The 11,251-nt window shown below is 26.3% G+C and overlaps 1 long non-coding RNA gene across 3 annotated transcripts; it reads left to right on the top strand.

The window, feature by feature from the left end:
* Positions 1 to 2,201: 2,201 nt before the first annotated feature.
* Positions 2,202 to 8,607, top strand: LOC133666749 (uncharacterized). Of its 3 annotated transcripts, XR_009831297.1 has the most exons (4): positions 2,202 to 2,259; positions 3,162 to 3,259; positions 7,281 to 7,377; positions 7,884 to 8,607. It is a non-coding gene; the product is annotated as an uncharacterized LOC133666749 (long non-coding RNA). The 3 variants fall into 3 exon arrangements; XR_009831296.1 differs by having other exon boundaries at positions 7,281 to 7,928; XR_009831298.1 differs by lacking the exons at positions 2,202 to 2,259; positions 3,162 to 3,259 and adding exons at positions 3,435 to 3,775; positions 3,937 to 4,031 and having other exon boundaries at positions 7,281 to 7,928.
* Positions 8,608 to 11,251: the final 2,644 nt, after the last annotated feature.

Genomic DNA, 11,251 nt, shown 5'->3' with positions numbered 1-11,251 from the left:
ATTGAAATATTTGAGAGGAATTTAACCTCAAAGTTAGAAAAGTTTAAAAATACTGAAATATGAGAGAAAGATTTAACAGAAATATTATCTAAATTAAAGAAAACATTTAAGCAAAACAACAAAATTTGCTTCTTTTGATGTTTTAGAATTTTAGATTTAGATTTTCCTTGACTTTGAAATTTTATTCTTCAGCTATGTTTCAATCCTCTTTTTTATAATGGTTAACTTTTATGTTACATTTTCCTCTTATATGTTTATACACATTTATTTATTTATTATAATGTAACAATAAATTCTTTTATATGTTGCAACATAACAATTAACAATTAACAATTAATTAATCTTACAATGCTGCAATATATAGGAAAAGAATTTAACATTGTAATACATAAATAATGAAATAAAACATGAAAAGAGAATATAATGTAAAAGTTATTATTATCATGTAAAATGTAAAAGTTATTATTATCATAAAATAGAAAAAAATTGAAACATTTGAGTGGAATTTAATCTCAAAGTTAAAAAAGTCTAAAAATATTGAAACATGAAAGAAGGATTTAATAGAAATATTAGATATTAGATATAATAGAAATTAAGGAAAACATTTAAAGAAAATAACAAAATTTGCTTTTTTGATATTTTAGATTTTTAGATTTAGATTTCTTTTTTTACTGTGGGATTAAATTCTTTAGCTATGTTTCAATCCTTTTTTACTTTATTTTTGTTACATAACTTGTTATATTATGTTATATTCTCTTTTTATGTTTTTATATTTATTCATTATTCATATATGTACCATAATAATAAATTCCTTTATATGTTGCAGCATATTAATTAATTGATATTAATTAATTAACCTCAGAATGCTGCAATATATAAGAAAAGTATTATGTTACATTGTAATACATAAAAAATGAATTAATGACATGAATTAAAAACATGAAAAGAAAGTATAATGTAAAAGTTAATAAGTATCATGAAGTAAGAGAAAATTAAAATATTGAAGAAGAATTTCACAGAATCTCAAAGTTATAAAAAATCTGAAAGAATTGAAATGAAAAACTGAAAAATGAATTTAAAAGGACTTAAGAGAAATATTATCTAAATAAAAAAAAAGAAAAACATTTACACAAATCAATTAAATTTTCTCTTTTATGTATGTTTTTTCTAATTGAAGAATTTAACACTCATGTTAAATTCTTTCTTTGTTGTTTTAGATTTTTGGATTTAGATTTTTTTTTTAACTTTGATATTAAATTCTTCTCTTATGTTTCATTCTTTTTTATTTTATAATATTTAACTTTTTATGTTAAATATTCTCTTTTGTTTTTTTCCATATTCATTATTCATCATTTATGTACTACTATATTGTTAAATATTTTTTTACATATATGTATATATATGTATATATATTTATTCTTCAAATTAAATTAATCTATGTGTCAAATTTTATTTACATTCTCTAAGTTTTTTAGATTTATTTAACGTTATTCTTCTGTTCTATTTCTATAATTCTATTCAGATTTTGTTCATCTCAAATTAAAATATCTTATTTGTACTTCAATCTTTCCTAATCTCTTCGAATCTTGTGTTAAATAAGTTTCTTGTTTTTTTTTCAGATTTGGTTAAATATTCTTTTGTGTTTTTTCTCTTGTTGATTTTTATGTCAAAATTGTTTTCTTTTATTTAATATAATTTAATTGCTTAAATTTATTTATTTTAAATTTAAATTCAAGTCTTGTGTTTTATTTATATTATATTTCAATTATGTTAAATTCAGTTACTTTTATATTACGTTCTTTCTCTTTTTATTTTTTCAATTTTCATGAATTTATTTAAGTTTTTTGTTAAATTTCTCTTTTGTATTTTTACTTATATTTAAATTTAATTTAATAAATATTTTTATTGAATTCCTTCTTTGCATTACAACTATCTTATTATCTTGATAAATTGGTAATTCTAGTAATAATTTTTTTCCAATAAGTAGATCTTTAGAGAATTCCAATCTGACAAGTAACACATAATTAATATACGTGTTATGTTATATTTCAATTTTTCGCGCGATTTTTGAATGAAAAAAATAAGCATCATGAGCCAGCCAATCAGAACGTCGCTTTATTCAAGTAGTCGTGGGACTCATTGCGCATCGTAGTGCGCATTACACTGCGCATTACACTGCGCATTACACTGCGCATGTCGTCAGTCTACAGTTGAAAATTGTGTGGAGTGGACGTGTCGTCGCGAATTGTGATTATCGCAGTAAGTTATTTTACACTTATTATTACCAAAATATTGCTAATTTAGTTTTTGAAATGATCCATTCAGTGTACTGAAAACGAAATTAATTGGTTTTTTCCGTGTTTTTGTGTCTTTTCCTTAGAATTGTTCATTTCGCGTCTATTGCGTCATTAACGTCCCGTATCGAAATATTTCGAAACAGAATTTGAAATCGTATATCGGCTTTTTTTAAATATAATTTTAATCGTAATACGTTTATATTACAATTTCTTGATCTCTATATTTTATCATTTTAATAGTATTAAAGTGAATGAAATATTTTACGCTTTGTTACGTATTCATTTCGTGAAATCGAATTATTCAAGTATCGCATATTTTTCCGAATGTACATATATATTGTGTACAACGTCTCGCGTGTATGTTTATTGTTTACTTTTTTTAGTCTTTCGTTTATACTTTGCTCGAGGCAAGAAGCATTTCTTATGATATTTCATTTCCAAGAAATCGGATTCGTGTTCAAACATGTTTCGACCTGTCGAGCGTATCCCCTCTCCATCTTGTTATTCGATGCGCGAAATCGAAGCGCAGTGACATTGTTCGTCGTGACGATTAGACGTTTGAAATTTTCTCGAGACGATTGTTTTATTTGTTGCATAGTATTTTAATAATATCTTTCTTTGTGACTACTTTTGTTATTATTTGTGCGTTGATTAATACACATTTATTGAATATTTTATTCAACAATATTAGAATTGATAATTTTGAGTTCCTCGTTTATCACATAATTCGAGTGTCGAATTACAAGATGCTTTATATTGTGAGTTTTTTTTTTTTATTTGATTTGATCGTTGTGATACTTTAACATGATCTAATTTCATACATATTATTCATTTATTTAGAAGTTTTGATTTTTTTCTGCGCAGGTTTAATTGGTAGCGTTATGGTAATATTCTCGAAGGCGGGAAAAATTCCAATATGGACGCCATTGGTGACTTTTTTTCGTGGTAAAATTTTACATTTCGTATGTATAAATTTTTATTCTGTTTTATTGGATTATTAATGATTGTTGTTAAGCAATTCATAATAAAATTACGTTTTAGTTAGAAGAAAGTGAAAAATAAAAAGGCAGTATTTTTAGAACAAATGCTCGATAAGAAGGAGAAGAAAAAGATCTTATCAATATCAAAAGATATTGCTTCTTCCTCTATCATTCCCCGTCCCTCTATACTAATTTAATGTTAATTTCAGAAAATATTATATTGTGACCACGCGCAATGTGGTTAGTAGAATCAGTGTTTGCTTCGTCATAGTATTTTGAATATTTTTTAGAGCACAATAGCTCTGATTAAATTTTAATTAGAATAATCAAACGGGAAGATAGAGTCAGTGTTTGTTCGTCGATTATAATTTATGCGGACGCGTTATTAGTTTCTTATTTTTTATTTTTTTTCTTTTTATTTTAAATATTCGTTTCCGGTACAGAGTAGAGTCGGTGCTTCTCTCAAGAGAATACGGCGATCATCCATCACGCGAAGAGGTAATTATTCTTTTATCTATCTAAATTTTTATTCTTGTAAATAGAAGTTAAATGGAATTTCAATATTATATATTGTTACATATTGCATATTTAATAGTTTCGTATTTCAATTTTTTTCAAGTAATCGGAACCGTGTTTTAAATTATGACGTTTTGTCACAGATTTCTTCCATCCTTCCATCCATCCTGATGACTATCCAACCTTCTTCTCGATGACTTCTTGGCTACAATAACAATGAAGGCGTTCGCATCGTATGGTGAGTCGCATGCTTTTTGGTTCCTCCGGTCACTCAATCATGTCGTAGGATAAAGATCCGAATCGACACGAGTGATTGGTTGTATACGTAGAATTTTGCACGAGCACAATGACCGCGGGTATATTATATTATTATAAATAAATACCCGCGAGTAGTAACAATTATTTCTATTGTGTTTTATTTATTAGTTCAGGCTAGAGTCTTCTTACGCTTCGCGTTTTTGATTAATATAAAATGTTTGGTAATTTTCTGAACATAACTGGCATAAAACGTATAATAATTATTATTATATAATTATCAGTGTAATACATGTTACTGTTAATTTGAATTTCTATAATTCAAAATTCTTCAGAGTAACATTTTAAGTTATTTGGTCAATTTGATTATTGTGTTTGTCATATAATAATTTCATATAACTTCAGTATGATTTACAACACTGGTAGATAGTAAAGTTCAATTTTTACTCGTACAAATGTGAATTAAATTTTGCGCAAGGAGACATTTCGCGACAGGCAGATTTTAGAATCAGAGCAATAAGTTTTGAATATCATTCTTCTTGGTTTTGAAAATATGCTCTGATGAAGGAATCGTCTGAGGGTATTTCTATTAATATTTTATATTAAATTACAATGAATTCTAAATTCCTTTTTCAATTCAATATTAAAAATTTAATATGCTAAAAATTCAAGAACTTGTTTAATTAATGATACGAAATATAAAATAGAGTCACACAAAATTTGAAACATGATAATAAAAATTTGAAATATATAATATAATTTATATAATTGTATAATTTGAAATATATAATACAAAGTCAAAGAATATTAGCCCGTTAGATACAAAATGAATATATTAATATCTTTTTAGCTCAGGATTTTCAGGTTTAACCCTTTCCATGTTCATTGCCAGGAATTCACTCACGTGCCCAGGTGTTACTTGAGTGAAGGAGAGGCAATGGGTATGATGACCTAGTTCATAAGTTAATACAAATTTTTAGCGACTGACGATGCGTTAGTGTATCGTGCACGACGTACTTTCCACATTGTGTGTGTGTGTGTGGTTAGGCTGTGGAATTGCGTCGTTTCAATTATTATTTCTTTCACTATTCAATCGCAATTTACAATCATACTCGTAATAAAATATTGCGAATAAGTAATAAATAGTAAGATTACTAATCTTTAGTATCAAATTACAATATCATAATTGTACAATTTTGGTTGAGAATAATGGTTATAATAATGGTACCGTTTAGTCTGGTGACTAGTATTTTGGAAAACGTTACGTATTCATAAATATTCACAATTAAAATGTAAATACACGTGTTTTGTCGCGTTTCACGCAATGGTCGCTAGCCATCGTCAGTCGATTTCAGGAAAAGGTACGTAAAGTTAGAGTGTGCGAGTAGTGTGCCAAGCTCGGGTGTCGGAGGCGTCCCGGGACGCTTTCCCTAGTGTAGGCTTTTGCGCCCGGGTGTTATGTGTGAGAATCGTGGAATGAGTGTGTTGGTATGCCTGTTTTGCCATATTTTTTAAATATAGGGCTAGGTAGGATAGGTAGTATACTTCTGGTGTGTCTGTTTAATTATAAGTAGGTAGGGCCGGGCAGGTTGTCACAGTCTCTGATCGGGTAGGCGCGTTTTCGCGTGACAACTTGTTTCAGGGAATAAAATTTGAGAAATCGAGGGCGAAACTGAGACGAATGGATGACAATGCCATTCGTCTCTGGTTTTGCTCATCGAGTTTTCGAATTTCGCGGTCGCGGTCGTGATTTGCTTTCGAAACGAACGTTGCGCTCGAGATTCTGTGCATGTACGGAGAACGATCATTGCAATTGTTGGTCGTCCATGTGCATTTAGCTTCCGCGATTTAGTCCTTTTTTCTTTTTTCTTTGGTTTACGATTAGTGAATCTCGAGCCTAGATTTAAGTTTCAGCGGGCATTGCGCCCGAAGGAGGAAGACCGAAGAGGCCCGACAAACTGTCACGAAGAGGGCTGCAACGAATGGTTTCTCATCTTTTGGATCTTGTCTCGATCCAAAGAATGGGAAATCATTGTTACTACTTTGTCATTGTGCTCGTTTTAGTAATACGTATTATATGTTGTATTGTCTTGGCCAATTTGCATGCTGGCCTATCGTTTATCCAGTCATCATGGGCATATCGCGAATTTGCATTAGTGTTGCGATTGATTAGTAAACGGGTTGAATTAGAGTTGCGATAAAATGATGATCGCGTTTGCTATAGCGTTGCGTTGAAAAGAATATCGCGGTTACGTTTAATTATTTTCATTATGAATTAATCAATTTTTTATTTTCTTTTTTTTTTCTTTTAATATATATTTGAATTTATTCTTTATTATAATGCAATTATGATTTATGATATCGTGATATTTAAAGTAGCTTTTTCGATTTATAAAATAATAATAAATTTTATATTAAATTCGTTTGAAGAATTAGTGTTGCGTTGAAAAATAATCGCGTTTTTATAGTAGTTTTGCGTTTTTGCTCAAATTGCCCATATTTCTTCCACTTGGACTGTGGAAGTATCAAGTTCCTGAATCACCTATTACAGTCAAAAAAGCTGTATGAAAGGTGATTGTACGACGGCAGTCTCTGACTATGGCTGCAATCTTCCGCTATTATATAGTGTTGCGTCTATAATAAAAAAATTATGAGTGCATAAATTAGTTTATTAGAGTTTCGTATATGTTTTCGCGAATCTTTTATCCTTTTTTTTATCTTTTTTTGCTGATATAGAATTGCATTGAAAGTACAGTGAAGCACTCTTCGCGTTTTCTTTTGACATTTTAGCATTTTAGTGTTGCGAAATAGAAATAAATTCCACTCACGGTTTGTTCGGATTTACATTGGGTGGATAATTATTTTGGTTACCCTTCTGGTTACCTTTTCGTCGTTTTTTTCATTTCAGCACCCCCTTATTAAGAACGTTTGTTATTGAAAATACTGTTAAAATATGTATTTCTTTCTTATCGATGAATATCTCCCATTTAAAATAATGAGTTGCTTAACAACATTTTGATAATTTGTTTTTTTAATTAAATTTTTCCTTTCTTTTTCTAGGTGTAAATTATTTTTAATTATTAATCCAGTAATTGAGTTTGTTACAGATATGAAATATGAAAAATAGAAGAAAATAAACAGGAAAAATAGATAGATAATAATGTGTTATCCTCATTTGTTGGAAATTAATTACCTTTGTTATTGTTGTTGTTTCACTAATTCTGTTCTATAGTTTGTTTCAGAAATCTCCTTCAGCTTTCAACAATGGATTATGTGGAATGGATTACATCTTATCATCAGATAAATATTCTAATTTTTTATATTAATAGGTAATATAGAATAGGTTGTAGGAAACATTTAGCTTTTTTTCTTGATAGATGGGATTTATAAACGATGTTCTGTTCTTCTTCTTCTTATTGTTAAAAAAAGCAGCTTCGCTTTCCCCACTTTGATTCGTTTTCCAAATCAACATTTCCTATTTTTCAAGGCAATATGATCATTTTGCTATCCTTAATTCCTTAATTTCCTCATTATAAACAAATGCTTGATACTTGATAGCTACATGACTTTGTTCATTAGCCATCATTGGTATATACTGATTTGCATTTTCCTCTTGCCACATGTGGTTTTATGTCGTATCACAAATTTTTTGGAATTTGTGTGTCATCAATCAGTGTGAATGTAAATATGATGAATGTTGATACGAAGAGAATTTGTTAGATGTTCAATCAAAGCTGAATTAGGAACAAAGTGTTTAAATTCTTATATAGATAAGAAACATAAAAAAAAAACTTTCAGAATAAATTAAATGTTAATGTTATATTTTTAATTCAAGTTTGTTTCAGGATTTCTTACAGGAACAGAAGATTGTATAATTGATTAAAAAAGTGTATTTAAAATTAAGTGCATGCAGAATCAAGGGTATTAAATAAAGTTATGTATTGTAGAAAAGTAGATACTGTAGATAAATAGGTGGATAACATACATTTAGGAAAGGAGAATTTATTTACGAATAAAATAATTTGGGAAATTTATAAAGCATAAGATTTTATTTCTTTGTACCTTGAGTGATAATAATTGTATATGTAATCAAATTATATTACGCTAGACGGCGTAGCTCTAATCTTTTTTCGGTTCAGAACATATTTTACAATGTTCGAAGATGTCGCGTCAATCTATTTCTCGTCGATATTTCGTTTATACGTTTATTTTATGATCGATAATGAAACACATAAATTAGAATAAGTAATAGACGAAGAGGAAATGAATAGAGATAAGATAAGAATTGAACGTGAGCACCATCTCTTGCAAGCTAGAAACATTTCTTTAAGATGATATTTTCTAAAAGCACTAAGAGATGGCAATAATACTTAATTCTTACTCTACTTTATCCTCCTTGGAGAAAAATCTTCTCTTATGATTCAATCATTTTTAGTTTATTATTGTTGAGTTTTATGTTACATTTCCTTTTTATGTTCTTATACTCATTTCTTATAATCTATAATTATTATTGTTTAAGTTCAATTACCTTCAGTTATTTTTCATATATATGTCTTTTCTAATTCAATTAACATTTATGCTAAATTATTTTTCTATGTTTTAACATTTTTGGAATTTTTTTAATTTTTACATTGAACAATCCTTCCATGGAATTTTTTTATTCTTTTTGTATATTAGGATCAATAGTTCAATTCTATTCTTATATCTTGAAGCTTTGTTAAATATAATAAATTGTTTTTCTTAAATTGTTTATCTTATTCAATTACCATTTGTTGTTGTAAATTCCTTTTTGTTATTTAGTTCCTTTAGATTTTCTTAACTTTGAGATTAAGTTCTTCAGCTATGTTTCAATCCTTTTCTACTTTCTAATATACTTTATGTTGAATTCTCCTTTTTTGTTTGTATATTTATTAATTATTTATATATTATAACATTAAACTTTTTATATGTTGCAACATAACAATTAGCAAAATCTTACAATGCTGCAACATATTGGAAAAGAATTTAACATTGTAATACATAAATAATGAAATTAAATATGAAAAGAGAATATAATGTAAAAGTTATTGTTATCATAAAGTAGAAAAAAATTGAAATATTTGAGAGGAATTTAACCTCAAAGTTAGAAAAGTTTAAAAATACTGAAATATGAGAGAAAGATTTAACAGAAATATTATCTAAATTAAAGAAAACATTTAAGCAAAACAACAAAATTTGCTTCTTTTTGATGTTTTAGAATTTTAGATTTAGATTTTTCTTGACTTTGAAATTTTATTCTTCAGTTATGTTTCAATCCTCTTTTTTATAATGGTTAACTTTTATCTTACATTTTCCTCTTATATGTTTATACACATTTATTTATTTATTATAATGTAACAATAAATTCTTTTATATGTTGCAACATAACAATTAACAAAATCTTACAATGCTGCAATATATAGGAAAAGAATTTAACATTGTAATACATAAATAATGAAATAAAACATGAAAAGAGAATATAATGTAAAAGTTATTATTATCATGTAAAATGTAAAAGTTATTATTATCATAAAATAGAAAAAAATTGAAACATTTGAGAGGAATTTAATCTCAAAGTTAAAAAAGTCTAAAAATATTGAAACATGAAAGAAGGATTTAATAGAAATATTAGATATTAGATATAATAGAAATTAAGGAAAACATTTAAAGAAAATAACAAAATTTGCTTTTTGATATTTTAGATTTTTAGATTTAGATTTCTTTTTTACTGTGGGATTAAATTCTTTAGCTATGTTTCAATCCTTTTTTACTTTATTTTTGTTACATAACTTGTTATATTATGTTATATTCTCTTTTTATGTTTTTATATTTATTCATTATTCATATATGTACCATAATAATAAATTCCTTTATATGTTGCAGCATATTAATTAATTAACCTCAGAATGCTGCAATATATAAGAAAAGTATTATGTTACATTGTAATACATAAAAAATGAATTAATGACATGAATTAAAAACATGAAAAGAAAGTATAATGTAAAAGTTAATAAGTATCATGAAGTAAGAGAAAATTAAAATATTGAAGAAGAATTTCACAGAATCTCAAAGTTATAAAAAATCTGAAAGAATTGAAATGAAAAACATTTAAAAGGATTTAAGAGAAATATTATCTAAATAAAAAAAAGAAAAACATTTACACAAATCAATTAAATTTTCTCTTTTATGTATGTTTTTCTAATTGAAGAATTTAACACTCATGTTAAATTCTTTCTTTGTTGTTTTAGATTTTTGGATTTAGATTTTTTTAACTTTGATATTAAATTCTTCTCTTATGTTTCATTCTTTTTTATTTTATAATATTTAACTTTTATGTTAAATATTCTCTTTTGTTTTTTCCATATTCATTATTCATCATTTATGTACTACTATATTGTTAAATATTTTTACATATATGTATATATATGTATATATATTTATTCTTCAAATTAAATTAACCTATGTGTCAAATTTTATTTACATTCTCTAAGTTTTTTAGATTTATTTAACGTTATTCTTCTGTTCTATTTCTATAATTCTATTCAGATTTTGTTCATCTCAAATTAAAATATCTTATTTGTACTTCAATCTTTCCTAATCTCTTCGAATCTCGTGTTAAATAAGTTTCTTGTTTTTTTTTCAGATTTGGTTAAATATTCTTTTGTGTTTTTTCTCTTGTTGATTTTTATGTCAAAATTGTTTTCTTTTATTTAATATAATTTAATTGCTTAAATTTATTTATTTTAAATTTAAATTCAAGTCTTGTGTTTTATTTATATTATATTTCAATTATGTTAAATTCAGTTACTTTTATATTACGTTCTTTCTCTTTTTATTTTTCAATTTTCATGAATTTATTTAAGTTTTTGTTAAATTTCTCTTTTGTATTTTTACTTATATTTAAATTTAATTTAATAAATATTTTATTGAATTCCTTCTTTGCATTACAACTATCTTATTATCTTGATAAATTGGTAATTCTAGTAATAATTTTTTTTTTCCAATAAGTAGATCTTTAGAGAATTCCAATCTGACAAGTAACACATAATTAATATACGTGTTATGTTATATTTCAATTTTTCGCGCGATTTTTGAATGAAAAAAATAAGCATCATGAGCCAGCCAATCAGAACGTCGCTTTATTCAAGTAGTCGTGGGACTCATTGCGCATCGTAGTGCGCATTA

Source organism: Apis cerana, linkage group LG10 (assembly GCF_029169275.1).
Source record: "Apis cerana isolate GH-2021 linkage group LG10, AcerK_1.0, whole genome shotgun sequence".
NCBI classification, from domain to species: Eukaryota; Metazoa; Arthropoda; class Insecta; order Hymenoptera; family Apidae; genus Apis; species Apis cerana.
The sequence above is the reverse complement of the archived record's forward strand: the minus strand, read 5'-3'. Positions and strand labels throughout refer to the sequence as shown.